Source organism: Sturnus vulgaris, chromosome 1 (assembly GCF_052056855.1).
Source record: "Sturnus vulgaris isolate bStuVul1 chromosome 1, bStuVul1.hap1, whole genome shotgun sequence".
NCBI classification, from domain to species: Eukaryota; Metazoa; Chordata; class Aves; order Passeriformes; family Sturnidae; genus Sturnus; species Sturnus vulgaris.
In genome coordinates, this window is record NC_142243.1 from 6,682,375 (window position 1) to 6,698,393 (window position 16,019).

Below are 16,019 nucleotides of genomic sequence, written 5' to 3' on the forward strand. Positions count from 1 at the left end.
GCCCATACACCCATTTCTTCCCGAAATGTCAATACAAAAGTAACAATACAAAATACCGAAGGAGGGATATTGTGTTCTGCTGGATCCCAGCTAGTCCGAGAAATGGGAAGCACAGTGGGATTTTGTGCCTCCTGATGGGGAGATGGAGACAATATTTGTGGTGGGGGGAAAACAACATTTATGGTGAATTAGCACTGCTAATATCTGAGAGAGATACCTGGTACACAGGACTGGTGGAGGCTGTTCTTTCCATCTGCAGGGGAAGGCAGTGCACTGTAAAGCTCAGTGGCATTTTGAAAAACTTGTAAAATCCGTGCAGCACAACCTGAAACTATTATTAACCAATTAGTCACAGTGCTGCTAATTGCGAGTCACCTTAAACCAGGGAAGCTGGGTAAGGAACTGAGCTCAGGAAAAATGACCACTTACTTTAGGCCCCCATTAGCTATTGCTGAAATTAGGTGACTTGACTCCAGCAGGATGAGCCAGGTCACCTTGGTTGGATATTTGGGCATCACATGCAGAGAGCAAGGCAAAAAGCCAGTCTGCTTTCCTAGGGAAAGGAGGTGTTGGGGGCATGTAGACAGTGCTAAATGCTGTGTTTGCTTTCACTCTCCTTCCTGAATCCCTGGATCCCTTTGGAATCTTGGCCCTGGAGGAACTTCTGTTGGGCACTAAACTGACCTGGGCCCACTCTTTGTTAAGAAATAGTCAGTGGTGCTGGGCTGAGCAGAGCCTGTAGTGCCCTTTTCTTGCTTCTGTGGGGTGCCCAAACTGCTGTGAAAGAGACGGGCAGAGATTTCATCTCATTACTGTGTTTCTGTTAGCATCTGTCAGTGTTTTCTGAGAGTGCCCTTCCAGTGATCTTTCAAGTTCTGTGTAGGATTTGGCCCAAATCTGGGGTGCAGGAGGTTTTAGGTGGGAGTCTGACCAGGGCCCCTTGGGGATCAGGCAATGATGGTGCTTAGGCAGTGCTCTCTTTGGCACTTCTGGAACGAAGGTCTCTAAATTCTGTCCAAATCCAGAGGTTAAGGAGCAGGGATAAACTCTGAGTGTCCTTCTAAAAAAGCACTCAGTATATAAATTGCTCCTGCCTACAGACAGCTGCATTGTTTGGGTCTGTGGCAGAAGGAAGCAGGGTCAGGTGTTTCTTTTGTGCTTGGTGAAATGATATCTCTGAACCTGAGGAGCTGGAAGGGATATCTGAGGTCACCAAGTTCAGCCCTTCACTACTGCAGACAAATATGATGTAATCCCTTTCATTACATGGGCAAACTTCCATTCTAAAAGTAGTTTTGCTTGTTTCCTTTTTTTTTCTCCCCTTGTTTTGCTCTCCTGTCCTCCTGCAGTAAGTTATACCCAGCCTTACTTTTAGTTTTTGAGCTTGTGTTTATTCCCAGCTAGTTTTCCTGTCATACTCTTATGTTTAGCCCTTGTCTCCACATTTTTGGTATTTCTGGTGAGTGGAAATGGAAGATGATTAAATCCACAGGAAGAGAGTTCAGTATCTCTATTTGTGCTTATTAACTACTCAGCCCACTAGTGCTTGATTAGACAATTTTGAGATACAGGCAAATGATAATTACATTGGTCACAATACATTTAACTGAACATCTGAAGTATCCATTAAAAAGAAAGCCCTTCTAGAACAAGAACTTGTATTTTATTAAACGATTTAGAAATTAGTCATATGGCTCTTGAAGATACTTATAGCTGAATTATAAAGTAGTTTATTTCACTTAGTGTCACTTTACATTTTACCAGTTGGAAGATCTGCAAAGTGTTTCACAAGGCAGACATAGGTCCCCTGGAACCTTCTGATTCCATCTGAAAAACCTGGGTTCCTTTGCTCTCCCTTTGTCATTCCAGCTACCAGCAATGTCCCAGTCAGCCAGAGCCCCCACCAGCAATCTGGCATCACTTTGCTCTTCATCTCTCAAGTCACTTGGGACTTGGGGGATGGTTTGAAGCCAGTTTTGTAATGGAGGTAGAACAGAAAAGCAAAGGCTTGGGAGAAAATGATGAGGGTAGAAAAATGTTCTCTGAGTGTGTGCAGGTGACTGTGGTTAAAAGGAAGTGTGAACATTTGCTGGCTTGCCTAGCACAACAGAACACTGCAAGCCACCTTCCCTTGCGATACATTCAAGGCAATTTTATTCTGAATTTCTTTCCAAGTAAAATTTTAAACTTGTTTTCTGATCAGTTTAACACATTGGTCCCTGGGACATTCTACTCAATGTCTGTAGGGCTGCTTCTTCCTCCCATCCATGCTCAAAGCTTGGCTCTCCCTATCAGCTATAAAATAAAAAAACTTGGATGGATCTAATCAGCATGATGGATATCGATTCACAATAACACAGGACCAGTTGGAATTTCGATCCATGCACTATCAACATATACTGATTCACAGTCACATGAAGCCAATTTAAATTTATATATATGCATCATCAGCACTGCATGTATTGGTCCACAGACACAGAACCAATTTGCAAATACATCCTTAACTCCAAGTGGCACATGGCCATTTGGATGTCTTGACTCCATTTGGATATCTCAGCTCCATTTGGATGTCTCAACTCATAGTTTTGACAGAGTGGTCTCCTCTTTAGGCCAGTTCCTTGAGTGGTTACACAGGTACACACAGACCTGGGTGCACTGACTGCCTCTAAGACCATTTTCTCTCTCTGAAGTTTGGCCAGTGCTTCAGGCCAGCACAGATGTGCTGTGGCTGCAACCTGGGAGCAGGCTGCTGGGAAAAGACCGTGTGGGAGGAGCTGGGAGAAGTCCCACTGGCAGCTGACTCCTTCTTCCAGAGCTGCTCTCCAGCTCCCAGCCCGAGTCTGTGCCTGAGTGATGCTGCAGCTACATCTGAGCCTGGCCTCATCCCTCGGTGACCTTGCTGGATCTGAGAGCAGCCTCATCCCACAGCCACGGTGCTCCCTGACCCCGTGCACAGTGTGGTTCGTGTGCCTGAAGCCAGACAAGTGCTGAAGTGCTCCCCTTGCCTGTTTTGGGGCAGGGAAGGCACGGACACATCTCCCTTGCACTCAGGATGAGCAGTACTGGGCCCCGTTCCTGAGCAGGCACCTGAGTGCTGTGGTCATGTACCTTTCTATAAATAATTACTTCACTTCATCACTTGCAGCCTCTTTTCATCACCTCCTTTCCCTCAGACCGATGACTGTTTTGGGATGGAAGGGTTTTTTTCCTCTCTAGCTGGACCAAGGCCATTCAATGGAGTGAGCAGCAGGAGGTACTGAAAGAGAGATACTGTTAGCACTGTTTCCACATGCCCAAAGACTGATCTTTATGCAGCTGAGACTACAAGGGATATCCCTTAAAATAAAGGCCAGCTTATTACCCATCTTCTCCAACTCCTGTGGAACTAAATATCCTGAAGTTGAGAGAAGCTGCGGCACAAAGCGTCTTTATAGCTCTCAGTGTGCCTTCTTTGCTGGCTCCAGCTGCCCCTACACTCTGTTTTTCCTCAGTCTTTTCTTCAATATTTTTTCCAGTTGACTTAGTTATTACAGTACATGGACCAGACTGAGGAAAATACACTGGAGGTTGGAGCTGGCAGCGCAGGGCGAGCTGCGAGGGAAGCGCTGTTGCCATGCCATGACATCACCCGTGCGATAATTGGTGGCATTCCCGCGGATGGGAGGCACTGCCCGCTGTCCTTGGGCTCACTTCCGTGATACAGAACAGAGACACTGCCTGTCTCCTGCCAGCCTCTTTCATTGCCAGCCTTCTGGCAAAGCTTAGGACATTTATAAAAACAGTACAGTACTTTATTTAGCCTCTAGTGAGAAAAAGTCACTTCACAGCTCCAGTTTAGGCACAAGGCACTAACAAGCAGATTTAAAAAAAATAAATCCTTTACATAAAAACATTTCAAACAAATACATGAAAGTTGATTTGTATTCCAGATGACCTTGCAAACCAGGAGATTGAGCTGTGCCTTTTATCTCCAGAGAAATGGTTTCAAATCCTGATTAGCCCATAGAGGAAATTCCATTTAATGGTGTAATTTTGGTGGGCTGAAAAGCTGTTCCCTGCCTAGAACCACCACCTATTATGGCATGATTGGCAGTCTGTGTTCAAGACAGAACAAGAACTTCACCTCATCTCTACTCTTATTACTTCAGCCTGCCATGAGCTTGCAGTTCCCAACCCTCAGCTCCCACAGAGCCTGAGAAAAGAGGGGATTTATGGCATGAACAGTGTCCCCACAGCTGTGTCCGGGCAGGGCAGAGCCTGCCTGCGGCAAGTGGGGGCTGTGGTGGGGCCAGGAGAATGGAGAGGTGGCACAGGGAGAGCCTGAGAAAACAGGGGAGCTGTTGGAGGGAAGTTTCAATGGAAGGAGATGGAAAGTAGGCGAGAAGAGGAAAAAGAGGAATGAGGATGGACAGGGAAAGGATGCATGGATAAGCAAAGGGTGGGAAGAAGGTATGCCAGAGCTGAAGGCAGTAAAGCAGAATGGGTGTAACTCTGTCTAAACAGCAGAAGGAAAAGTCAGCTGTGGGAGGGAGTCCCACAGGGTCATGATGTCACTGAATGTTCTCACTGTGGCTGGTGGTCCTGGTGTAGAAATGCCCTTAGACCTCACAGAATTGTTGTTTTCCCAAGTCTTCATTCTTCAGAGCACAAGACTGTTTTGCAGGGGAGCAGAAAATCTGCAAGACAGATCAGCAGCCAGCTCAGGCCTCTATCATATCTTTGCAGAAGCCGCAGTTTAAGCAAAGAAAGGCTCATCTTCAGTCTCATCAGTGCAGTATATCCATATTGTCTGGCTGTATTTCTCCTGGCAGTGGGGAAAGCCCATATGGGTCCTTCCAGGTGTTCTCTGTAGGCAGAGCAAGTGGAGGAAAGCAACAGGAATTTTCACTGTGACACTGGTGAGCCTTGTGACCTGTTCAGTGAAGGGCTGTGAGCAGACACCAAACTTTGTCACTCTGAGGTGGTGTAGGAGTGGATGAGGACCTGTAGGTGATGGTTATGAAAATATTGCTGCCACACCAGGACAGCTTTTCAGCCAGACCTCAGTGTTCTCCTCTCTGTCCTCTTCATAACCACCTTGAGTGCGAGAACAAGGGATATGCTCACAAGAGACCTGTTTGGGGTGGTGTTACTCAGGACAACAAAATTGAGTTTACAAGGGCATTGGTAATGAGGAAAAATGTTAAAAAGTCAGAAAGCTACAGCACTCTGGGAGGAGAAATACAAAAAGGATTTCCCAGCTGGGCAGCAGCATCAGGAGGGACTGAGGGTGCAGAGGGGACAAAAGGCTGAGGATAAGGACAATATCAGGTTTCCTTTCCCGGCTGCAGTTTCACTCCAGCTGTGAAAGCCGCTGTCCATCACCCTGTTGCTCATCATCTCCTCCCACCTCAGGTTTCAGCTTTTTCATACCTGTTTATCCTCAGCCTCACCTGGGCCTGCTGAACTGGTGATGAGGAGAGCCTTGGTATTTGAATTATTGCCTCTAACCTGGACTGCTCACCCAGATTGTGTTCAGAGCAATCCCCCGGCAGTTACGCTGCTGACCTGGGAGGGGGAGAGCCTGCAGCTGAGGGGGGGTGATAAGCAGCTGGAGTGGGTGAAAAGAAATAAACTTTTCACCCAGCTCAGCTGCAGGCAGAACAGGATGTGAGACTGCAACCTAAGACATAGGAGATAATTATTCTACTCCACTTGGCACCGGTGAGGCCTCAGCTGGAATAGAGTGTCCAGTTTTGGGTACTGTGCTGTAAAGAAAAATGTAGACAAACTGGAGAGAGTCCAGGAGAGAGACACTAGAAATATCAGAGGCATAGAAGGAACAACCTAGGAGGAAATGTTGAAAGGATTGTTTGTTTAGTCTGGGAACAGCAGAGTCTAAAGAAGAGCTGTGATAAAAATCTTGCAATATGTTAAAGTTTATTGTAAGGAGGATGGTGATAAATCTTTCCCCATGCTTGCTGGGGGATAGGGAAAGGAGGAACCAGATTTATTTGCAGGTAATAAAATTTAGGTTTGACATTAAGAAAAACTTTCTAGATAAGAGGGTGATGCAGTAAAGCCAGGCAGGGAGTGCATGGGTCTTGTTAAAATTCAGAAGGGTGTTTTGTTTTAATAATGAGCATCGAAAGAATAAAGATGTTTCTTGTTTAAATAATTCTCCTGGGCTAACGCCTGGGTTTCCACATGCTGAGAGTCCAACCATGTGGATGCACTTGGAAGGAACAGCTCTTGGTCTGCAAGCTCCAGGGCAGACACTCTCCTTCGTGAGCAGCACATACAAACCCCAGCAGCTTGTGACTGATCTCTTTTTCTGCGTGTTCCTGCAATACAAATAAGCCATCGTGGAATACAAGGATCTGTATAAAATTTTACAAATGCAGGAATAACCTTTCTCTTATGATCCCATTTCTGGCCCCACTGTGTTTCTTCCTTGCAGGTTCATATGCTATATCTCTAATCCCTTGTTTGTAGATTTGGTATGTGTGCACAGCCAGAGATATATCCCCGATTGCTGTTAATCCTTTGAGTGTTTTTACATTATACAGCATATGTCCAGGGAAAGTTCTGTCTTGTGCTTTAATGATACTCCCTGATCCTCCCAGTGACACTCCTGGAAACAGAAAATCACACCACCCTGTTTCCATCCCAGGGAGTTCTAAGGCTGTGAATTGGGTTTTCTTCCATATCACAGAAACAAAGAAACTCTGAATATTTTCAGAAGTTGACTGGTGTGTTTGCAAACCTAGAAAAGAAGGTTGGTCTAGAGGCTGGATGTGGAGGAAGGAAGTCATCACAAAAAGGCCCCACACTGCATCTTTGAACTTGCCTATGACATTGAAGGGACAAAATCCAGGGCTGGAGCTGGTCAAATTTTTTTTTTGGTGGGGGGTTATGATAGAATGTGTTTTTCTCATGAAGTATAAGCTACCAGAGAATAAAAATATTTGCTATTTTGAGGGTGGTGAGGCTCTGGAACAGGTTGCCCTGTTTTTGAAGTTTTTTATGCCCTATTCCTCAAAGTGTTCATGGCCAGGCTGGATGGGGCTTGGAGCACCTGGAAGGCATCTCTGCCCCACAGCTGGGGAACTGGAATGAAGTGATCTTTCAGGTCCCTCCTAATCCAAATATTTCTATGATTCTATGATTCTATATTAATTGGTTTGGATTTTAAGTCTAACTTCAGGAATGAATGCTTTGGATTTTCTGCTGCAGAGTTTTACTTTAGTTGCAAAATCTATCAGACGTGTTTTACTTTATATTCCCAGTATATGTGCTTAACCTTCATTGCACCTTGAGGTAATTTATCTGTAAATGAACACTAATCAAGAAACCTGAAGTCATGTGGGATGCTTCTAATATTTTGAAGATAAGTAATATTAAGCCTAAATCACATTTAAAGAGGATATTAATTGAAGTAGTAGAGCAGGACAAATCAGTAAAACAGAGCAGCCAGTCAAACTGGGTTATAGTTGCTTTGCTTTCCACAAAAGCACGAAGTACCCATGGGGTAATAATTACCATATTAATTACTATTTCTTACAGTTCTTTGCAGAAGATAGATGTCTACAGCATGTGCTGTGCAGAACCAAGAAGTGGCCAGTCTTGCCTATTAAAAATAAACTGGGAAAGGAAACCAGATGCCAGGAACCTCCTCTGCTGGGAGATTGCTGGTTCACAGGAGAGCTGCTGGAGATGGTTTGAGCCCACAGCTCCATGGTGAACCTTCAGCCCCTAACTCTTGGCAGTTCTGCAGGGAATTAGGATCCCCTCTGTGCTCCTAGATCTTCCTATCAGAGCTGTGGCATCATGAAAGGTTTACTGGGATAGAAAGAGAAGACAGGAAAGGGTTGGAGGGAGGAGAGGGAGGACTCATCATCCTTGATGTAGATATTGAACAGCTGGACCTCAAAGACTGCATTAGTCACCCCAGGCTCCACATAGTGTCAGTGGAGAGGAAAGGGAACTCAAGATATTTGTCTCAGGACAGGAAATGCCTGTTTCCCTGCTGCCTTTAGGAGACATTTAGGTACCTGGATGCTGGAGAAGTTAGCTGAGGTCACCTTGCATGGCTTATTAGTCATGGCAGTCTCCTGGGAGGAGAGATCCTGAGCTCTGACCTCTGCTTCAGGGACTTCTGATGAAGTTTGTGCAGATTACAGGTCACCCAGACACAAGCATTAGTGAATGCAGTGTCCCTTCTTCTTCCAGCTGAGGAGAGTGCATTATCCCAGGGATTGAGGGCATTATCCCAGGGATTGAGTGCATTATCTCAGGGACTGAGTGCATTATCCCAGGGGCTGAGGTACGCTGAGGAAAGTGGGAGATGCCTGTTTGAATGTCCTTTTACAGGAGAAGGAACTCGGTCCACGTGCTGCTTCCAGGAGAGTGCTTTGACTGGTAAGCAACTGAAGGTGGGAACCATCTCCTGTACAGCCCCTGCTCTGTGAGGCAGAAGTAGCTGCTGTTACCTTCTGGGAGGACGAAGACCTGCCAGGAGGTCTTGCCATGACCCAGCAGCCTGGACAGACTGGTTGCTTCAGAGGTTTTAAGCTGAAGAGCAATTTCAGAGCCCTGATGGACTTGGCAGTGAGCTGAGTGCTGAAGTTTCAGGCTTGTCAGGCCTGAGGCTCTACCTAGGGAGGAGCATGAGATGTCACAGTTAAAAAGATTGGTCTTCACTGTCCACACCTGACATCTGGGCAGAGCAAACCTGAATCCCTCACAAGGGTATCAAACCCAGCTCCTGTTGGCTTCCCCTGGGTTTCTGGCAGCCCTTGGATGATCCATGGTGGATCACAGGGGTCAGGCACCAGCTGAAGGGCTCTGGGTGACAGCTGCTCCAGGGCACTGCTGTTTTTCCCAAGCCTTGCAGCACACCCCAGTAAAAGCCCTGCAGGCAGAAGGCTGTGCTGCAGACCAGTGGGAGGGAGAGCAGGAGGAGGAATGACACAACACATTACAGCCAGGGAAAAGGATTCTGCATCAGGGATTATGTAACTTTTGACATGTCCTACATATCACAATCCAGTACCAGGGAGCTCACACTGTGGCCTGCCACGTTAGCAGGGCTCACTTTAGACAGCCACTGTTAAATGACATTCCCGTCCTGTCAGAGCTTCTCCAATTTCATGTCTACCACGTCCTTCTGGGGCAGCTCCTCAGATCCCGTGTGCTGCGTGGCACCAGGCTGGAGCTGCACACTGAACGTGCCTGTGCCCGGCCAGTGCCAGGGCAAGCTGCTCTCATCTCCTGCTTCAGCTCCCTGCAGAAGGACAGAGGTTTAGGAAGAGCCCTTCTCCCCACTGCAGGCCAGCACCCATTAGGACGTGGTTTGCATTTAACTGCACCTCAGGAGTAGGAATCCTTCCTTTGGGAAGCAAAATCCTTTGGCACTGTTAGCAGACCAAACCCATCCCTGCTGGCTTTACAGCCCCTGATGGCTTTTCCACATTTCACATGGGACTGAGCTCTCAAATGCATTTTACAAACTTGACCAACTCCCTCCAATGTCTGCTGGGGTTCATTTTCCCACTGATATTTTGCTTATTCCAAATGAACTCCGCACCTTGGTTTCTTTTTCATTAGGTTTTTTTTTCTTTCAGCAGAGAAAATGGGCAAGTGAAAGTGGTGAAAGTGCATCACACGTACAGTCTGAGAAGAGCACAGAGGCAGCCAGGCAGCCATTGCAGGGGTTTGGCACCTTGCTCAGGAATGAGCACATGCAGGTAGAATGTTATTCCGCTGCTCCTGCTGAGCACTCAGCAGTTCAGTCTCTGCTGAATCCCAAAGTCGAGCAAAAAGCAGCTGGTTAAGGTGGAATTTGAAAATCAGTCATAAGATAAACAGGTTGCAACATTAAGCACTCTCCAAGGGAAAAGCAGTATGCAGCATATGTTCTTACTTTGGAAGATATTTAAAAAAAAAAAAAAACAACTTTAATGGACTCTTCACTGGCTTATGGTAGTGGAGCTGTTAATTAATTAAATAACTATATGTGAATGGCATCCATTGGGAAAGAGCCTCACAGCTTCCAGATGCCAGTTATTGGCCCCATTACGGGCCTAAAACTATTACAGTAAATCATTACATGCTCCAAGATGAACTGGCACACGATTGCTGTGAGAAAGGATGGAGCTATTCTCACTTGTGCCATTTTGTGCCAGTTTTTATCTAGTGAGATTAATTAGTACTTTTAGAAGTGCAAGTCAGAGCTATAAAATATTAAAGAATATTCCATCAATGGAGTGGAGACCTGCTTAAGCAGTGCTTTTAAAACTTTTGGATGTTCATGGGTAGATAGGAGTTGGAAGAGATAATGAACAACATCTGATTTTGATTTTTTTTAAAGAAAGGTCAGATTTACAGCTAGTGGGACTGCATGAAGCCTCCTTTGTGTGCTATGGGAATACTCAGAGGAGGACATTAAAGTTTATCACTGAAGTTCAGGTGCCAGGTAAGCAAACAGTTTCTCAGGCCAAAACCAATCCTTTAAGGCAGTTATTCAAAATAGAAAATCAACTAGAAAGTATTAAATAACCTGTTAGCCTGGATCCCCTGCTGGGAGGGGAATATTTTCTGACATTGGATGGCAGCCTAGAATCTATGATCTGACCTAGAAATGGCTTTTTTTTCTTATTCTTTTTAAATTAATAAGCTATAAATTTTCACCCCAAATGACCACTATGGACCTTTCCATATTTTTAGGCTGTGAGAGGGAAAACCACTGAGTCACCTACATCATTGCTTGCCCAGACAGAGCCTCCTTTGAAAATCCTCTTGCCTGCTCTGTTTTGAAGCCCAAAAGCTGAGTACTGAAGAGGCACTCCAGGGACTGTTTATACAGTTTACCCAATAATTAGTTCTTAGAGACATTAATTCATGGATAGACACTTCCTCTGAGAAATTATTCCATAGCTGAAATTCCTCCCACAGCTGGACAAGGCAGGCTGAGCACATGGGGCTGGAGATTTTGCAGTCCATCAGCCAGAGCTGGGGAAGAGCAGTGCCAAGGGATCTGCTGCTGACCCTGTCCTCTTGCTCCAAGCCCCACTCTGAACCACGTGTGAAATCTCTCGCCTGAACCTCAGTTCAAGCAAGGTTCAAGTGGGGCCAGAGGGGCCAAGGGAGCTACAAGGAGCCACATTTTCTGGTGCTGGTAACCAGCCCTCCCACGCAGCCCTGCCGGGGCAGACTGAGAGATGCCAGCACTGATAGGCCTCTCCTGCTTAACACAACAACCTGTTTGTCCAGAAGGACAGACAGGATCTCCCCTGGCTCAGTGGAAAAGTGTCCCAGACTGTTCTGGAACAAAATGCCTCCACACACCCCTGGGACACAGGTCAGGGGTGGCAGTGGGGCTGTGGGTGAAATGCTCTGCTGCTCAGCCATATCCAGGTCAGCCTGGCTTGGAGGACAACATCCTTTCCCTACATCATACTGTACAGGACATAGGGTAGACCACGTGTCCAATAGCTGTTCATCATGGGTAGAAAAATCAGGTGTGTATTGGGTGGGGGGATTCACAAGAGAATGGATATCTCAGGAAAACCAACCTCATCTCATTGCTTTTCCTAAAGCAAAGGTAAGGCCACATTCACATAAATCCTACAGGGAAGTGAGACTTACTGTATGAGAAAAGCATGAGTGAGGGTTTGCTGACTAACCCCTAGTTAAAGGAAACAAATTGATTTATTACATGAGCATGACAAATTGAGGCACCGGTCTTGCAAGTTGGGCTGTGTGAGCAGCTCCCCGTGTCCACGTGGCTCTGATACAGCCCAGTAAGGCTGACAGCTGGGAGTTGTAGTTGCCAAACCGGGAATATTGCTGGCTCGATCGCAAAAGGTTGGAAAGTTTGTGGTTATACTTTTCTGACGCACCCAAGATTTGGGTGGGAGCCATGGGAGCTCCAGCTCCTCTGCTGAGGCACAAGGACAGGCAGCTGCTTTGTCAGCCTTCCCCGGTGTGTGTGATGGTAAGAAAGCACGGCTTTTTTTCCTGTTTTTAAATGAAAACAAATTGCTTTTAGGACCTTGGATCTGAAGAGGGGAGTGTCATCATGTGTCCAACACAAACAAAAAACCGAGCTGAGCCAAGACCAGCCCAGTGCTTCTCTCCCATCCTCTGGCTGTAAACACAAGAGACTCCTCTTGGCTTGTGTGAGAGTGGGAGGGAATGCAATCCCCAAGCAAAAAAATGTTTTTTCTACTTGATAGTTTAACATCATGTATGCAGGAGTTGTGCTCTTCTACTGAGCACACTTTTCTACTCCATGGAGTCTTTGACTGGCCTGTCCTTGTAGTAGAGGAAAATAAACCGAGATAAAATGTAGCAACTTTTTTTCTGCAATACAGATTATTACACTTTGTTGGATTTTTTTCCTGAGTGGAATATACATACCAAAAATACTGGTGTGGTCCTAAGCCATCAACACGATGACTGATGTGTTTGGTGGGAAAAGACTCCAAGTCACCGAGGCATGGAGAATACAGGGGACTGGGGACAGATGTTTAGATGATGGATTTTGATCCAGAACAAGGTGGAAGTGAGTGCCAGTTATCACAGACTGGGAACAAGACACTCCCCTGTGTGCAGTGGATACCTCTACAGGCCTTGGAATCACAATGTGAGACAACAGCCACTGTCAGCATGGCCTGATGTCCTTCTCCAGCCAGCACCACCTGGCTCTGCCTGTGCATGTGCTTTCCTAGCCACCACAGTAATTTTTTTCATGCCCTATGTTATGAGTAATTTGGGAGAGAAGCAGGAAAAAGGAAGAGAGCCATATATAATGATCGTAGAGTTAATGGTGGATTCCAAGTTTCTGGGTGGAGGAATAATGGATTAGTGTTGGAAGTCTGGTTCAGTTATGTATGTTCTGGCAGACGCAGCTGGAGGAAACCTTGAGGTGTAGATGAAAAGTCCATTTTCACTTTGTAAAGATGTATGCACACCCTTAACTTTAAAGGTATAAATTTTCCCGTTGACTTCCCTGGAACTATTCATGCATTAAACATATGCATGAGCCTTTCTAGAAATAGGGAATATAAATGAGGCTACCAAAATAGTTAACCAGAAATACTTTTTGTATAATGGAATAGAAAAATTTACAAGAGGTGTGCATATAGGAGCTCTTAGGAACAGATAAACGTAGGCCACACTGTTAAAGGACAGGGCATCATTGCTTGTGTATGAGAGGGTGTTTTCAGCTACCTATAGAGCAGACTGGAGTGCAGTTTGCTTTCGTTACGTTAATTAAGCAATTTACTGGAATTTAGCATGTGGCAGATTGGCAGGAGGCAAGTTTAACTTGGGTTGTGTGGCTGAGATCCTTTCATTGCGTTGACAGCCTCGAGTCCTGCCAACAGAGCAGCACACTCAGTGCATTTCTGCTGGTGGCTTCTGTGCTAAGTCCAACTTAAACAATTCCATTGGGGCCTGACAAAGGGGATGGATAAAAATGAACAGGATCTACATTACTTGAGCAGTCTGTTGTGGGCAAGATATCCCAAGTCTGTTCATAAGTAATGAATTTTCATTCAAACAGTAGCTTACCTGGGCTAGCAAGAATTCTGTTAGCTATTAGTCCATCATTATTTTTTAATATCCACATGGAAAATGTTTTTATTTTTATTGTCTGGAGTTGTTTCTTCCCATTGTTTTTCTTAATAGGTTTATTGTCTGGGTTATGCTGTAGTCATTAGCATTTAAATCTATAGGTTGTTCTGGAGTTACCATGGCCTGTTTGGGAATGTAAGCTATACAAACTTCCAGCAAATAAGCAAAATTGAGACTCAAACTGGTGATTGGAGAACAACATGAACCCAGCCTACAGCACAATCAAAACCATTAGAGGCCAAAGGCAACTTGTTTGTCAGAGCTGCCCCATACTCAAGCCTTTTAGACCTGTATTTGTTGAAACACCTTAAAACAACATTTAAGCTTTGCTGTTTTATGGTAGAAACCTGGGCAAGTCGCATCCTCGACCATCTTCTATGTTTCCTTTGATGAAATAAAAATGACAATTCAAACAAGACTGTCAACTAAAAGTCTGCAAAAAAGCAATTCCTTATTCAAGAGTACTTAAGGCTTTTATACAGTTTACAGGATTCAGGGGGGTTGGGTCTTTGTATCAAGACTACGCTCTGACCTCTCTTTTCTTCTGCATTCAAAACCAAATGTCACCCTGCCCAGGATTATCCGAATCTGCTTTTCAGTATCAAGACCAATTAACTGGTGAGAAGGAAAGCTGTGGGGAAACAAGGCAAATCCAAAATGAGATGAGGCTTCAGTCTCTACTCTAGTCTCCACTTGTATTTATTCTGGTTTCCAGCAGGCTTCTTTTGGCAAAGAGAGATTTACTGCTTGAGCTTTGGCACAGTGTTTCAGACAGGGAGGAGAGCTGGGACAGGAGACCACACTGTAAGAAAATGTACCTCGCACTCGGTTTTCATTAAACAAAAAGATTTCTCCATTGCCTTTGAATGACCTCTTTCGTGTCATGATGGCTTTGCAAGATGAAATGCCTTCTGTCCTATCTGTGTTGCTGTTGTTCACAAGAATCCTGGAGGCAGATAAATATATGTTTTAGTCTGTGTACGAATTAACATTTTAGTTTTAGTACATCCTACCCCATAATATACTGAATTGGTTTTGGAGAGTCTGAAAGCCTACCTGCTTCCCAAATATAATGGCTTTGGCTTCAAATAAATGACAGGACAACAGTGACACTGAAATCATCCAGAGCAGAGAGCAGCCAGGACCAATTCTACGTATCACCAGGTTTTGAAATTTTGCTCTGGTATTTGATGATTTCTTACCCTAACAGAAAACACTTCTGTTTGTGTCACCTTTATTTTTCTAGAAGCTAAACCTTGCTCTTGGAGAAAACAGGTTGTAGGATCAAAAGATCTAGAAAACCAGCCTTGTTATTCTGTGTCTGCATTTCTATCATCTTCAGGCTCTAATTCAGCTGTGCTGTACATGTAAAACTGCAAATTCAGAAGGAATAGTTCAGTTTGACTTTTGGCTTTCAGATCTGCAGAATTTTCTTCCTAGCCAGCGAGTTCATTTAAACACCTGTCTGCAGCTCCGCCTACTCTGTACTCCTACTTTTCCCATTGTCCATGGTATCTTTGATGAATACATGAGTGCAGCAAGACTGGGTTGAGGAATGCACAGCCTAAACTGGAGTATGGTTTTAGTTCAAAAAAATAAACCCAGAGAATGTCCTGTTCTTGCCTTTGGGGTAGGATACCACACACACTCTGTCTTACCAGAAAAGGAAGTATTGGGAAATTTTGTTTCCTAGAAGAGCTATTAGAAACAGTAATAAAACTCAAACCAACACAAAAAGAAAAGCCTGTTTTGTAACTTTGACACTCTGTTGTGCTGCTCTTTCTCCTTACTATTTGGTTCATAGCCAGCACAGCCATGAGGGTGGGTAAAGTGTCACTGAGACTGGTGGATGCAACCTCTGTCCTTCACTCAGAGCAGGAAAACCACTTGAGCACAAAACAGAAGTGATTTCCACACAAAACACAGGCACGAGATCCCACCAGAGCAGAGCCATGAGCAGAGCTATGGAATTTGATCAGAATGAGAGACTTGGGTTTCCTTTAGCAGTGTCTGTAGTCTGTGACAGTGGTCGAGTCACTGCCAGCACATGTGAGCATTGTGCAGCTCTAGAGAGGAGCAGAGCTGGCTCTCCCTGTGCCAGGAGGGATGCCAGGAGCAGTGCCCTGGTCCAGGAGCTGTGCTGGACCTCCCAGCAGGTGCCCCCAGGTGAGTCTCCTTCAGGCTGTGCTGCGGTGCTTGGTCACAGGGGTGAATTAGTGACATCAGTGTGAGTTGATCTGCAACCAGCAAAGACCTGAGAATGTCAGAAATTCCCATTTCCACCACGGAGAAAGGCTGATTTGCTACCGTGGCATGGTGAAAATCAGGCATATTAGGATTTTCCTTCTCAGTGCAGGGGGATCTCACTGGCTCCTCTGCCATGGTGGGAGATGGAACCT